The sequence below is a fragment of the Anomalospiza imberbis genome, unplaced genomic scaffold, assembly GCF_031753505.1.
Source record: "Anomalospiza imberbis isolate Cuckoo-Finch-1a 21T00152 unplaced genomic scaffold, ASM3175350v1 scaffold_48, whole genome shotgun sequence".
NCBI classification, from domain to species: domain Eukaryota; kingdom Metazoa; phylum Chordata; class Aves; order Passeriformes; family Viduidae; genus Anomalospiza; species Anomalospiza imberbis.
This window is the reverse complement of record NW_027100088.1, coordinates 249,086-265,457: the sequence shown is the minus strand read 5'-3', so window position 1 is coordinate 265,457 and position 16,372 is coordinate 249,086. Positions and strand designations below refer to the sequence as shown.

General features: G+C 46.5%; 1 pseudogene; it reads right to left on the bottom strand.

Annotated features, from left to right (window-relative positions):
• The window catches only part of LOC137466938 (zinc finger protein 850-like), a 466,234-nt pseudogene that overhangs the window by 394,753 nt on the left and 55,109 nt on the right, over window positions 1-16,372 (bottom strand).

Here is a 16,372-nt window from a genome sequence, read left to right as displayed (position 1 = left end):
AAGGAGGGTCTCCACCACGGGATCTGTGCCAGTCCCACAGTCCTGGGCAGCAGCCACCGAGCCCTGGGGGAGCAGAGGGCACAGCAAGAGGGACAAAAGCAGGCAAGGTCAGAGACTGGAGAGAGCCAGACCCGGCAGCAGGAACAGCTGCTCCATTGCACTCTTGGAGAAAGCTCTTGGCTGCTTCAAAGCACTGAAAGGCGTGCAGGGCAGAGAGGAGGCCACACCAAACACTGCTCCTGTTTCCACAGCCTCCCCTCTCCGTGTCCCAGAAGGAATTGGATGGACTGTGCTCTTCTCTCCGAGTGTCTCGTTCAGCACGAGCGGCTGAGCGCCAGGAGCTGAAGGAGCTGAAGCCTCAGGCCACAAGAGCTGGGCCTGAGGAGACTTTGTGAGCAAATGAATGCTGCTAACATGGACCTGGCTGAATGCAGCAGATGGAATCATGGAATCACAGAATCCTTTCTGTTGGAAAAGACCTCTGAGCTCATCCAGTCCAGCCGGTCACCCAGCAGTGTCGAGCCCAGCACTAAACCACGTCCCTGAAGTGCCAAGGCCTGGACAACAGCCCTGAGTGAGGCCCTGAGCCAAAGGTGGCCTCTAGATGAACCTTCCAACCAAAGGTTATCTTTGCATCTGCTCACTTGTCACTGTAGAGCAGGACGGGAACGAAAATGACTCCAAATCAAAGGCAAAGAGAATGAACTCCGATCTATTTCAAATGCACCGCTCCATTTATAGAGAACATCGTGTGGACTGATTTCATTGGTCTTAGAGTAAAAACATCTCACACCACTGGTGTGCAGTGAATGACGCACAGTGGCAGAACCCATCTATAAACAATGTGAACAACAAGATAGATTAGAGAATTATTTACATTCTTTCCCAACTGTCTCCCAGGCTCTCGCCTGGTTAGAAAACCTTCTCTTTTTCTCTCTGACTGAACTGAGAATATCCACACCCTGCTTTCTGGGATTTCTGGCCCTGCCTCCTGTCCCAGAGTTTGGCAATTCCCCTTGCACGGCGTGCTGAGCTCTCCATGACCAGCTCGAGAGGTTTCTCAGCTGTTGCGTCCTGTGGCATGGCACAAGAATCTGCCTCCAATTAGCTCGGGAGCGCAGCTCCAGACACATGGGTTTGGTTGAGTAAATGCTATTTGTTTGGTGGGTAATGATGTTTTTCTAAGCTTATGCTTTATTCATAGCATGAGTGACATTTCTGCAAGAGGTAGTGATGTGTCTCTGGGTCTTAGTTCTGTTCTGGTTTTGGAAAATACACTTCAAACAGCTATAGCATTACACATTAGATAACCGGCGTATGAGTAAAATTACAGTAATAACTAGGGGCTTATGAATTAAATGAAATAAATATAGACACTAGGTTTTAAAAACAACAGGCCTTTACTATGATGAAAGGAATAATTTCGATTCAAGGGTGGAATAGATCTTGGGTTTGAATTTAATTATATGTTACAGTTTTGCAATTATCATTGTTGGATTACTCATGGGATTAAAATGCACATCTTTTAAAATGAAAGGTAGAAATATAGCTTTTTAAACATTTCATTTCAAGATCATTAGGTACATTATTACCTCAGCTACAAGACAATTTCATTTTTGCTCTGATCCTCTTTGATTTCTAACAGATAGGAAACAGCCTTCAGTAGTCTCTCTTCATTGTGTTTCTTTTTCTGTATTCCCATGTCTCGTCCTAAATTGCTTCTATTGAAGATCTGCAGTGGCCCAAATGACCATATTTGAGCTCTGAATTTGTTGTATCTCTCTTCCTGTTTTTTCTTTTGGCCTGTTTTCAGATTAATAATGTGAGACTAGATAAGCTTCATGGAAAAAAATGAGTCTATTTCATCATGTTAACCCAATAATCCTATCAGGCAGCATCAAACAAACAAGCTGTGTGTTTCTCCAGAGCCCTGAGATGAATACCTTTTTTGAAACATGGAGATTTATATTCCTGTGGGAATGTAAGTGATATCAAGGGCAGCAGATTTTGAGTGCAGCTGTTTTTACCATTAACAGAGGTAAGTATTTGAAGGAATTTTGATATTTCAGCCATGGTTTATTATCAAGGGTCTCTTGTGTGAAATATGCCAACCAGAACATAGATGACCATTGATTGCTACATTTGGCTTCATTAAAAAAAAAAAAAAAGGAAGAAATTTCTTAAATGCATTATGTTTTTAATATTTAAGAAGTAAGTTCATGGAAACCTGGAAACTCATACTCAGGTGCAGTGAATCACAAGAGTTTCTTGTGGAACAAAGCACAGCCATCTATACTGCGTGTGTATCTGAGTGTGCGTGGGTTACTTTTTTGTGAATCGTGAATCTTTTCTGTCTTTAGATTGTTATTAATAGAAGAACTTTAAAATTCCTTTCACATTGATAGCCAGAATTTTGGATCAAATACATAGAAAGAAATACAGAAGTGTGGGCATTTCTGAGGTTCTAGAGTTCCCCATATGACCAAGCAGTAGAGTTTATAATCTCTGTATTTTAACTTTCCTTGTCCGGTAATATGGACTAGAAAAATAAGATTTGTATATAGAGTCTAAAAGCATAGAAGATTAATAGTTTGAAGTACTGCCTTCAGCTTTCACAAAATTCATGGAGAAGTGAAGACTAACAACATTAAGGAGGTGTTCAATAGCTCTGTGTGATTGAGCAAAGCAGTTTCATTAGATTTTCTTTTCCCTCTTTTTTTTTTTTTATAATAATTTCAGCTGTGCTTTTGCCAAATACCAGTCTCAGAACTTTGCACCCTACATTCTGACAAGAGGCAGCAGTATAAAAGAGGTGGGAAGAGAGGCTTTAGCAATATATTTTCTCCTTTTGCCATTCTCCCAAGGCAAAACCTGGAGTCTTTCTGAAGCCATTGGCCAGCATTTACTCTTAATCTCCAGCCTGTATCTACATATTAATTTTTTAAAAATTGTATTCAATGGATCATGTAAATAAGTCTGCTGTCCAGCAATTATTCATGTAAGATGCAATGCAACCAAATTGTATTGTGATTTTCCTATTGCAAAATCTTGTCCTTTTTAAAAAATTTACTAATATTTTATTTTTCTGAAGGCAGAGTGGATGCAGACAATGTACCTGCCAAAGTCAGAGAGATTGCAGACAGGGTTTCCAGCTTTTAAGTTTCCAGGGCTTTGTGTATTCAGATTCAGGCATTCTAACTTTGAACATGCAGCCACTTAATCTTGCAAAGACAAAGGTTGTATTGGCATGGAAGCAAATACAGAAATGCACTCTGTAAGGCCATGAAAGAATGTCACTGCATTACAGCAGCCTAACAAGGTATCATACATCAGCTGAAGCATTGTAATTGTCTGTGTATGCACTTGAGCTTGCCCAGAGCGACGTAAACATCCATATGCTCCAGGGATTACTCATTAAATGAAGCATTATGGTTTAGTACTGAGAAATCTCTGCTGTCCTTCCATTATTTTCTACTTAAATGATCATTTTCTTCTGCATAACAGTAAGTTTTAATTACGCGATTTGCTATGTGTGTATGTTGGATGTTTTTCAGTTGCTCATGCAGACTGTAGACAAACACATACATGTGTGCAGACACAACATTTTCCCTGCTATAATTTGGTATTTCTGGCACTTTGCAATAGTAGGGTCAAAGCCAAACTGTAGCTACCTCTGGAAAATCTTACAAGTAGCTGTAATTGAAAAAGGCAGTATAATTTTTCTGTTTTAAAACCTAGTGGAGACTTTTTTTCAGAAAATTGAATGCTTTTCATCATTGCTTCAATGTGAGTTTTTGATGAAGTCATGGAACTTTTGAATGTGTGTATTTTTTGAAACAATTCTGAAACTCATTAGGCAGTAACAGAAATGCCTTTACATTATCGTGGTCCACTGCTAACTCAAAATTTGACTTTTGATAGATGTAGTAAAAAGAATGAAATTATTCTGAATTCTAAGTAAGTAAATACAACTAGTTTGATCCTCCAGGATAATTACAGTTTATAATACTGAATTGAAAAGTTTATTGTGGTTGTAAAACAAAAGGAACTTTTTGATAGGGCTTACTGTTGTAGTTCTGTGAGATGCAATCCTTTTGGATATTTCCTACCCCTCATGATTCACTCTGTTGCTAATGAAGTTGCATTCTGACAGGCCTTTAAATTAATGCCTATGCCTGTATGAAGCACAAGTATGGAGTACATAAAGTACAATTGTTTTAAGTATTTATATTTGTCTACTGATGCACTAGAATCTAACAAACTCAAAGGAGGAATCCCTTTCACGAGCTGTAAATTTCAAAAGTTCTGACCTATTGACTTCATGAGAGTAAAAATTCTCCAGTGGGAGTAAGATGTTCATCATGCCTTAACATAAAGTCCAGGAGTCAGGGAAATGCCTGGCTGGAATAAACAAGCAGCTCATCCAGTCTGCCATTCTGGCACCAAGGGCGGGTAAGACCAGATGTTTCAACGGAAGGCATAAATCTTCACAATTTTACTGTTCTGTATTGCAAGATGATGTTTCTTACATCACTCACACCTTGAAACCTGAAGATTAAGAGAGCTTATAACTCTTACTTCCTCATAGTCAGTTTATAACATAAATCTTAAAGCACATTTCTTAAATTATTCAGTAATTTTGAAAGCAGATTTTGAAGATACATTATCAACTGGTGCAAAAGTAAAACGCTTCACCTCCATGCTGCCTTTATTAGAGTAAAAGTTGTGAATATGAGAAATCCTGGTCATTTCAGTAAACTAAAAGTGAATTTTACTGCAGCGTGAGAGAGGCAAAGGGCCTTGTCAAGGAGAGATGTGACAGATCTCCCCAGCTGCTGGGTGCTGGGATGCCTTTTCCATCCTACCTGCCTGCAGGTACTCACCAGTTCATGTGTGGGAACCCTTCTGCTACCAATCCTGAGCCACTGATGGCTGTGAAACTGAAGGGTTTGTCTTTCACTGATCTCAGCTCTGATTTTGCCCCATGTTTGCCAGCCTTGGCAAATGCTTACTCTGTTGAATTGAACTTAGTTTGTTCAAAGCTGATCCTGGATTCTCACCAAAGATTTAGTTGTGAAATATCTCGTCTTGTGCAGTGACCATAGCAAGATATTTCTCTTTGGCAGCAAACACTCATTAGAACTGATGACTACTATCACCTTCTTAACTTTCTCTTGACCAATTTTCACTTAATTTCCCACTCACTCCGTGAGACAATTATACAAAATAAATAATGAGGTAGCATGTGTCATGCAGCTAATGTTGAAACAGTTGGATGAGCATCAAACTAAATCCGAATTTTCCTTTTTTTATTGCTCAATGGGAGCTACTTTCTGGCTAATGTTATGAAGGTGGTGGTGTATGAGGGGAAATTAATACATTATCACATTGCACTATTGGTATTGGAAGTGGTTCTTCACACACTGGGTAGCAGACATATAAACTTGTTTGCCAGATGGTGTTGCAGATGCAAGAATTTTACAAGGGCTCAGAGGGATGCTGGACAAGTACTTGAAAGTGATATCTACTTGGGGGTTGCAAAATAGACAGGCCACAATAGGCTCAGGAAATCTCCTGAGCTGAAAATAGATGGAGAGGAGGGGGGGCACTAAGGGTAGGGAAATATCGTATATAAATGTTCTATATTTATTCTTCTTGCTGTTGAAAAGAGACCACTAGACTGGATGAGCCTTTAGTTTTGCCATTACAAACATTTTTATATTCTTATTTAAGTAACAAGTTGTTGTGTGAGAGGATTTTTCTGGAACAGGAAATTAATGTTGAAGGTGGAGAAAACCCAGAACTGCTTAAATGTAGAAAATTAGTAATATGTTTTGTGATCCATATTGCTAAGGAAAGAAAAATGAGAGACCACTTTAATGCTGAAAGAATATCAAATGTGAATACTTTCTCAGTTACTGACTGCCTAAGTTTGCAGTCTTGCCTTTTTAGCTTTTATATTTCACCTTATATTACCGTCAGGAATAGATCTTCATTGTTTTGTGGTGACTTCTACTGGTAGTTCACCAGGTACATATAGAAGGCATTTTCTGGTCTAGCTGTCTGTCTCCTACATCCTACATGCTTCTTTCTGTGGTAGAACTTAAGTTCCGTAACTTGCACTACAGTACGCATATACTATTGATAAAGGAAAAAACGGCTGTAGCACTATGTCTGCTAAAGATATTCTTCTTTTTCAGAAAGCAGATCCTTATGTGGAACAATTAAAGGAGACATGGTCAAGTTATAGTTCATGGGTCAGTTTAGTGTCTCATGATACTGAAATTTTTTATGCACTTACTTTAATCTCGTTTTTTTCATTTGTCTCATCCTTCATTGGGGTTGGCCTTGCATGCTGAATTCTTTTCTTTTTATTGCTTTATGGTTTTTAATGTCTGCACAAACTCCTCTGAAAAACAAGAGTGTGGTTGAGGTGCCTCTAAAGAAACAGAGATGCCAGGGCTTGAGTGGGCTTTTTGAATTCACTCACTCTGCATGTCCTGACTACCAGAGCTGGGTTATAACTTGTAAAAGTCACTAGAAACAGCTGACTTTCTTATCATCCATAAAATTTAAATTTGCATCTGGCAGACTTTTTGTTGCCAAAAAAGTTTAGGAAAAAAGTTACGGTTATCATTGTTACTATTGCCCTTCTTAATTTTATTAGGATTAATGATGATGGTGAAAATTATAACTGTCCTTACTCCCAGAATTGCTCTACTTGATATTAAGAAGACCAAAACTCTGCTGCAGTGGTTTCTTTTGCATGTTTTAATGTTTTACTGGGTAATATCAGCTACAGACTTTTATCAGCTGTCTGAAGTTACTGCTTGCTGATCATTAGATTGACTACAACCCATGAGTTTATAGATATCCTGAAACCATTCAAGAATAAGTTCTGCGAGAAGGTATTTTTCCAGAAAATCTATCTGTAAGAAAAACTGCTTTTTGCATCCTGCCAGTGTATTAGTGGTGTGAGACAATAGCAATTCAACAGTCATTTTCTTGGTACAAGTTATTAGTCATCTTTGTTCTTTTGAGGAGATATTTTCAGTGGTTTGGGTTTGGGTTTTTTTTGTTTTGGTTTTTTTTTTGTTTATTTTTTTTGCTTTGGTTTTTTTTTTTTTTTGCATTAATGGCACTTCTGTCACCATCTGGCTTAGTCAATTACAGATCTCCAGAATAACATAACTCACAGTTTGCATGTATGTCTCTGTTTTTCTTGGGGTCCGGAGAAATGTGACTATTCTGCATTTCCTAGAAAGGGAGTTGTGAGACCTCAGCCCTCATTGCACATTACACAGAAAGAATCTGTAATGAGCTCTTTCTGTGCCTCAGGAGGAGCACAAAGCAGCTGGAGCGGGACTAAGAGTCCAGACAGCTGAGCTCAGTGGGGATGGAGGATGGTCAGCACTACAGAGAAAATGTTCGATAGCTTGTCAATTCATGACCCTGAGGTCCGAGAGGCTTCCATTCCCTCGGACAAATGCTGATCCCCATTAATATGAATGGTTGAACTTCATTTGACATCAGTCAGTCCAGGGGCTGAGTGCAAGTACATTATTCCCCGTGCCATTAATGCAAGTCACATACCCCAGCTAGGCAGATAAGGGAAATAGAATTTTCAGTAGTCATTGTTGTTTTGCTTTGCAGTACTGTGTGGAGGTGGTCAACTCCTCATGCTTGATTATCTTCAAGATATTTGTTGCACTTTATAAAGTTCATCGGCAAACTTGTGCTTGCTTCTTAAAAGTAGTCTGCTGTGTCATGTAGCCCATTTGACTGGGTAGAAAGAAGCATGTCATGTTTAAGATAGTGACACTGATAATTAGCTGTTACTATCTAATTCCACTTCTTTTTTTCACTTCAATTCCTCCTAGAATATCTAGTGAGTACATTTAGCATCAGTTTCCCCAGCAGAAATAGTAGGCACACATTTTCTTTACAATGACTCCATGATGTATGTACTAGTTACTGTTATATTTTAAGTTGAATGTACGAAAGGTATTATATAAGTTTTGAAAACTACCTTAATAGTGTTTTATTCTTCTCTAGGCACAGGAATTTTGATTTTGTATTGTGATTTAAATAGACAATAACTAAAAGTGAAGGCTTTAGTTTCTTAATTGGTTGTCACATATTTTAGGGGTGGTTACCATTTAGTTTGGTAAAGGATCCGAAGACTCAGATTCCTTTTGAACAGCCAATATCTAGTTTTTCTGATGATTTATTCATAGCAGTTAGGTTTTTGCAATTCCTTGTGAGGAAATTGCCCTTCATAGGATCTGTCTATGTAAGGTTATTGTATAACGCATGCTCATTTGCTTAGTTGTATTTGTAAGCTCCAGCTGTGCCCATCACTTGCTAAATCTGTCATTAAAGGATTTTGTTTCTAATTCTGCCTGGCTTTGTTTTCAGATGTCTCTGAATTCCTTCCTGTGTTGAGTCACAGCTGTGAAAAGAGAAATCTCCCTCTTTAATTCAAGGGGTCAGTGGTTTAAAAGCACTAAAGCCTTGTGGGGAACAGCTTAAGGAAGGTAGTTAATCATAGTGACCCCAAGACTTCATAAACTTACACAAGGCTCATCTGACAGGCAGAGTCCTGGATATCTTCAAGCCCTGGTTTCTTTGAGGAGTAACTGTTTTGCCAGGGAGTGGAATCCTCTATGGAACAAGCACCAGTGATGGGTCTTTGCCACCTGCTCAGCTGTGGCTATAGAAACACAGCTTAATCTTCTCCACCACATTTCTTTTTCTAGCTAAGCCAGCATGCAGCCCAATTCCTTTCTAGTAGTTTTTTTTCCCTGCAATGTTGAGAAATATTTAATGTGGTAACTACAATGGCTTCCACTTCCTGGTGTCACTGGGACATAACAGACTGGCAGGAAAGAGCTGCTGATCTGGATAGAAAAGAGAGGTCAGGAGGGAACACACAGATGGTCTTGTGTGCTGGGCGAGCAGAAGTCATTGGCGTGGTTTGGGTGTCAATAATTCATCCAGTGGCATTTTTCACCCAACTTCTTCAGACTCCAGTGGGGAAATCTTGGAATAAATCCCCCTCTTGTCTCCATGCAGGCAAAAGCCTTATTTCACATACCATGTTAATAACTTTGACACTCAGCTGTGGGCTTAGTTTTCACGGGATGGGCAAACCAGGACCATGTGGGTGAACTGTACGTGGAAGCTGTGAGATACTGAATTAAGTGATACAGCTAATGCAGTGCCTGTACCTATGCTGTGTGTACTCCACTTGTCCTATGCACACATTGCTATTCTTGGTACAGGGGTTGATTATCTGCCTATGGATCAGTTCTTGAATTGCTTCAGCTTTTGGACAGTGTTATAAAAGACAAGTGATCCTGTTTTCAGTCAGATTTTAATAGTGAAGTAGTTAATTCGTAAGCAGCTCAGGTAGACATTGCCCTTATCAGAAGAGTCTTTGGGAAGATAAGGTCACTAGAGAGTAGAAAAAGTCATTTGATGGCTGTCAGACATCCAAGTTTAAGTGGAAGGGTGTTGGATGTTGAGCAAGACCTTCAGTGTGTGATTCAGTTCAGTTATTAATTTGTCCATTAACTGCTAAAGGAAATAGTAGAAAAATTAGGATTGAAGGAGACATGAGGAAGTCATATGATTTTATTTGTATTTCGAAGGATGGATAACTTCAGCTTTGGATTAGATTGCTTAGAGCTATGTCCAGTCAAGCTTCAAATGTCTGCAAAGATGGAGAATCCACAATTTCTCTGAGCTCCTGTTCCAGTGTTGACAATCCTTTCATTCCTTGAGGAATGAAACCTCAGAAGTCCCTCAAGATTGAGATTGCCTCATCATCTTAGGGGACAAATGACTTAGGGGAAAAGGAAATGAGAAGTGTTTTACATCCTGCCTTTTTAATATTGGACTTCTGGTTATGGAAACTAACTGGTTAACCATCTAAATTTTTTCCTTTTTTTCAGTGAAATACTGATTCATCCTTGCACACTGTGTCCTCACAAGACACAGGAAAGTTATTGTGATTTTAAACTAAAGTGGAAGTATTTCTGTGTTGAATGGAGGAGGTGATGCATGAATTCTTGGTTTCTTTTTCAGTATGGCTGTTTCAGATTCCAGGAACTGTCATGATAGCACCCCTCATAAAGCAGCTTAAAAATAGCAAAACAACTGTTGCACCAAATATAAAGTGATTCCTGCTGTGTCACAAACAGAAAGGTTTTTGAAGCTCTGAATAGATAGCAGCATGTTGTAACCCTTGAAAATGGTAAAATTGATGATCAGAGGACACAGGGCTGTTAAAGCTTTGATGACCTGCTGTCTGAACCCATACTGGCAGTGTGTTTTTCCTTACACAGCTCTGTGAAGTTCTTTATAGAAAATGAAACTGTGATTGCTTGTAATTTTCTGCAGTTTGCACAAGCACTTAAATCACAAATAAAACACTGTAAAAAGTGGTATGTGAGTCATGGATCTCCCTGCAGGAGTTCCAAGTCTGTTGTCCCTGTGGAGAAGGTTGGCTGTGTGACTAGGGGGATGTGGGTACTGGTCCTGACGGCTAGTGTGATGTTATCCAAGGGATGTCATCTCCGATGGCAGCATTAAAAGAAATCCAGCTACCTCTAACAAGGATAGAGGGTAGAGAATGGAGACATTAAAGCTTTTAAAGTGCTCAGATGCTGTGATGATGAGTACCTGAGGGAAACCCATCAAGAGGAGCAGGTCCCCATTGAGTCAATGACTTGTGTAAGCTCACAAGTGGGATTTTTTATAGAGACTCTGCTGATTCTCTGTCACATATACTCCAAATTTAAATGAAATCAAGTGTTTAAAAAAACCAGGAAGAAAGCAAATGTGTTCAGTCTAACAATAAAATAACTGGGTTATTGGGCCAACAGATGATCACTGCTGTGCAGTGTACACGTTCATATGTGTATCACTTTACATTTTAGCTGCACAAAATGTTGATCCAAAATTAGGTGGACAATGCATTAAAAAAACCCGTCTCCAGTAGACTTCAAGAATATAGTAATGATTTTTTAAATCAATTTGTTGAAAGTGGAAATTAAAATCCTTCCGGCATGTCTTTCCCTATAGTGTAGTTTATATATGAAATCCTGCAGACTGTGCTGCACAGAGTTCACTGACAGTGCATCAAATAATGAGGCCATACGTTGATGAAAGGAATTTTAGTAAAATATGCCATTGGATATACAGCAAACAGATTTGATCAAAGCCCAGCTGCCGTATGAAGTAGACATTTTTTAACCATTACTAAACTGCATTAGCCTGAATTATTTTGAAAGTTATGATTTGACTTCTACACAGCTGACAATAAACTAAATAGTACTGGCAGTTAAGGAAACATGCTTTCAGGATTTGTAAAATAGAAAAAATAAAAAAAAATTTTATTATATTAAGATGCCAACTACAACGTGCAGTTGCCTCTACTCAACATTTGTAACATTCTGTTTTTATCGGAGAGTCTCACAGACTTTAGATTTTTATTTTTTAATCATTGCTGGAGAGGTAAGTGCAGTGCTTGGGTCAGGTACAAATTCTGCACTCAGGGAATGTGCCCCGATAGGGTTTGATCCTCAGCGGGGACAATGCATGGCAGCGACCGAGGGGATTCCTGTTCCCCTGTGTAGGAGTCCAGACTCTGGGTCGGGGCTGACCAGGGCAAAGTTCCCGTGTTTGGACAGGCTCAGGGGCTGCCCCCGGGGAGCGGGGGGCTGGGCGCGGGAGCGAGCAGGCAACGGAAAAACGGACACGGGGACAAACGGCCCCGGAGCTTCAGTTGCAGCGGCAGCGGCAGCAGCAGCAGCGGCAGCAGCGGCAGCGGCAGCTAAAGCACATACTTATTGAGTCCCTCTCGCATCTCCTCTCCCTCTCCTGCTGTCCCGCACCCTCTCCCGCTCTCCCTTTCCCGTTGTCCCCTCCTCTCCCAGTCTCCCTCTCCCCCTGCCGGGCCATGTCCCCAGCCCGCCCCCGGCCCCCGGCGGGGCTGCCCCGTCCTCATCCCCGTCCCCATCCCCGTCCCCGTCCCCGGCCGTCCCGCCGGGGTCTCGTCTCCGCCCGGCTCTGGGCGTGCTGGCGGTGGCGCTGCTGGGCGGGCATCAGTGCCTGGAGCTCGGGCGGCACCGCCGCCCTCTGGCTCCGCCTGGCCCGAGCCCGGCCCCGGCCCCGACGTGGGCTCCAGTCCCGGCCCCGGCCCCGGCTCCTCCCGGGCCCCGCGGAGGACACACGCGGCGCGGCCGCTCCCGCCGCCCCCGCTGTGGCTTCCCCGGCCCGAGCTCCGCCGCTCGGCAGCGCGGCCGTCGGCCCCGAGCCGCCGCTGTCCCGTTCCAGGGACAGAACGCCTGGGGAGGGCCGGCCCGGGGCGCTCGGGGGGCGCTCGGGGGCCGCTCCTGGCCCCGGGCCGAGCGCTGACAGCCCCGTCCCGCCCGCAGGGAAGGCGCAGGAGGAGGCCCTGCAGGAGCGGTTCCGGCTGGGTTCGCTGCTGGGCAGCGGCGGCTTCGGCAGCGTCTTCGCGGCCACGCGGCTCTCGGACGGCGCCCCGGTGAGCGGCGGGGCCGGCGGCGGGCGCAGGAGAAGGGGGCGGAGGAGGAGGAGGATTAGCAGGAGGAGGAGGAGGAGGTGGAGGGGGCGGAGGAGGAGGAGGATGGGGCCCGGCGGGGCGGGCGGCGCGCTCAACCCACTGCTCTCTCTTGCTTGCAGGTGGCCATCAAAAGGGTGCCACGGAACCGCGTCCGGCACTGGGGCGAGCTGGTGAGTGAGCGGGGCCAGCGGCAGAAGCCGGGCCGTGCCGGGTGGCGAGGAGCCGGGGCCCGGCAGGGTGGGAGCCGCCGGGAGCCCTGCAGGGAGAGCGGGCATGGGCTGAGCGGGGCATGCAGAGCATCCCGGGCTGGCTGAGGGGTTCCCCAGCCCTGGCACGGCCTCAGCCCCACTGACGGCATCGCGCTCCTCCCGCAGCCCGACGGCACCAGCGCACCCCTGGAGGTCGTGCTGCTGGACAAGGTGTCCTCTGGCTGCACTGGTGTCATTCAGCTCCTGGAGTGGCTTGAGCTCCCTGACAGCGTCGTGCTGGTGCTGGAGCGTCCGGAGCGGTGCCAGGAGCTGTCGGGTTTCCTGGCGGAGCGGAGGTTCCTGCCGGAGGAGGAGGCGCGGGGGCTGTTCCGCCAGGTGCTGGAGGCCGTGCGGCACTGCACCAGCTGCGGGGTCCTGCACAGGGACATCAAGCCTGAGAACATCCTGCTCGACCTGGCCACCGGGCAGCTGAAACTGATTGACTTTGGCTGTGGCGCCTTCCTCCAAGACACAGCCTACACCCAGTTTGCAGGTGAGCTCTGCCGGGGGATGCTCCTGGGCATCTCATGGCCCAGCCGGGGTGCAGCCCCAGGGCTCCCCCTATTGCAGCCAGGATGGGATTAATGCTGGAGCCAAGCTGATTTGGGTGGGGGTGTGAGGGGGGCCAGCTCCAGCCCTGCCGACAGCCTTCAGCACCCACTGTGGCCTGGGCTAAGGCTGGAGCTGGGGCAGCCAGCCTGACAAAAACCCCAGTGGGGGTAGCAGAGAGGGGGGTCTGACCCTGTGCCCTGGATGGTTTGGTGTGCAGGCGAGAAGGGCTTGGACTGCTCTGCTCCCATTGTTTGCCTTGACTGGTTAACATTTTTGGGGGGCCGTGCAGGCGGGGAGTAGAGCGGGCTTTCTCCACCACTGGATGAGTTTTGCTTTTGTGTGTCATGGTTGGGCCTTCCCAGGATTTCTGCTGCCCTCTTCCAACACCAGTGGCTTCTTTTCCAGCCCCAAGTCTGTACACAAGTCCCAGGTGCTGGTATGAGGGCAGCAGTCACCCTGTGTGCCACTGGGGCAGCCCCCACATGCCATGGGGTGCTGGGGCCAGGCTCTGGGAGCAGCAGCGTCCCCCTGATGAACTCTGTCTATGTTCCACAGGAACCCTGTCCTACAGCCCACCAGAGTGGATCCAGCACCAACGCTACCACGGCGAGGCAGCGACGATCTGGTCCCTGGGCCTCCTGCTGTACCACCTGGTCATGGGGAAGCACCCGTTCAGGAGGGGCCAGGAGATCATCTGGGGGCGGATCTTGTTCCCACGACGGCTCTCTCAAGGTGGGTCCTCATCTCTGGCCATGGGGGCAATACCAGTGCTGGGAGACAGCAGCAGCTCATGAGCATCCTGCTCTGGCAGCTGCTGAGGAGGTGGCACATGTCCTGCTCTCCTGCTCTCCTCCAAACACAGAATCCATGGGGAAGTTTAGGCCCAGCTCTGGGCACACCCAGCATGGCCTGGGCATGGGAACAGGGGGGCAACTTCTCCAACTGACTGGTGATTTCTGGTTTGTTTCCCCAGAGTGCCAGGATCTCATTAAGAGGTGTTTGTCCATGCAGCCCTTGGACAGGCCATCCTTAGAAGAGCTTTTCCGTGATCCATGGGTGCAGGGTGGTCTTCTGCCCTAGAAGATGGGAGAGATCAACGTGCACAGTTGGATCCAGGGGCCTGGCAGGTAACAGCTCCACACTTGTCCTGGCAATCAGTGGCAAAGCCAACCAGACTGGTTTTGTCCTGCCTGTGTCACTGCCCAGGGGTCATCAGATGGGAACACGCAGCCCTTGTGCTGGAGCTGAGCTGCTCTGCCCAGCACTGGTGGCCACCATCTGAGCTGGTTTTGCTTGTCCTGGTTCCCTGACAGCTGGGGCCCTGGGCAGAACCTTGACAGCCTGGGCTCACCTCAGGGAAGGAGGAGGCGGCCCTGGAGAAGCTGTACCAGGTGGGGCTGCTGCTGCTGCTGGGGACAGTGAGGACGACATCAAGGATGACAACCTCTTCCTCCACCTGGTCACCGGCAGCTGAAGATGATGGACTTTGATTCTGGCGCCTTCTCCAAAGCCAGGCTCCACAGGGAATTTGCAGGTGAGTCCACACGCAGGGGGATGCTCCCAGATTTGGGCATTGCACAGCCTGGCCGGGAACCAAAGGTTCCCCCATTGCTGGGGCAGATGCAGCTGATCCTTCAGTCGGCTGCCAGGCTGCTTTTGGCAGGGCTGGGGGGATGGGCTGGGGTGCTGATGAAATGGGAGTGGGCTCCTGGCCCTGCCAACAGCCCCAGCACCCACCGTGCCCCGGGCTGGGGCTGGGGCAGCCAGCCCGACACAAACAAACCCCCATGGTGGGAGCAGAGGTGGGACTCCAGAACCTGTGCAGGGGCTGCTTTGCTTTGCAGGCAAGGAAGGGCTTGGGCTGCTCCACTGCCCCTGTGTGCTTTGGGATCACCGTTATTTTGGAGGGCAGTGCAGGGGGGAAGGGAGATAGCCTGGGCTTCCCTCACCTGTGGGTGGGTTTTTCCCGGGCATGCAGGGGTTGGGCCTTCCTTAAGCCCCTGACAGAGATAAGATTTTTGACCTTTTTTCTTGTTCCCCTTTTTGTCTGTAATCTATTTTCAATAATTTGTTGTGTGTTTTTCTAGAGGAAGCGTTCCAGGTGGGGTCCAGTTTGGATGGGGAAATGCTTGGGAGCAGCTGTTGCGTGGATGGGCCGTGCCCTTGGAGAAGGCTGAGGACATCGTTTGGGACCAGGTTTTCTTCCAGCGGAGGATGGCGTGAGGTGGGTCTTGTCTGCTTGGCATGGTGGGATCAGAGCTTTGGGGAGATGGCAGCGAGCACAGGAGCATCCTGCTCTGGGCAGCTGCTGAGGGCTGGATGTGCCGTGGCCGCCTGCAGGCTGGGCACATGTCCTGCCCTCCTGCTCTGCTCCCACAGGCAGCAGGGATGGGCAGCTCTGGGCACAGCTCTGGGCACGGCCAGCATGGCCTGGGCACTGCGGGCGGCTGGGACAAGGGGCCAGGAGCCTTCAGCTGACGGGCGCTTTCTGGTTTCTCTCCTTGCAGCCGGGCTCTGCAGGTGCTGAGGCTGCTCTGGGCTGTGCCAGGGCTCTGCTGGAGCTCAGCACCGGGCCGCAATCAGCCAAAGAAGAAATGGGGTGACCTGCAGCACAGACCTGCTTGAGCATTTCAGCAACACAGCTCAAGTTTGCAGAGTGTACACCTCCAAGGGCAAACATGACACCACCCAAAAATTAAACTTGTTCAATAGCTTCTGAAATGAAATCAATCTGGGATGACCCCAAATGACATTTTGCAGCTTGCTCAAGCTGTAGCTCAGCCCTTCTCTGAACTGTTCTCTCCCCCACCTGCCTTTTACTTCCCAACTGCTCCCTCTTGTCCCCCAGTGAGTTCCCAGCCCATGGCAGTCTCCATCACACTGTTGCCTTCCTTGGTGCCCCTCACCATGAGGAAGGCCGAGCCCCAGGCTTAGGGACTCATCCTGTCACTGGCTGAGGAGCAGCAATGTCTCAGAGCTC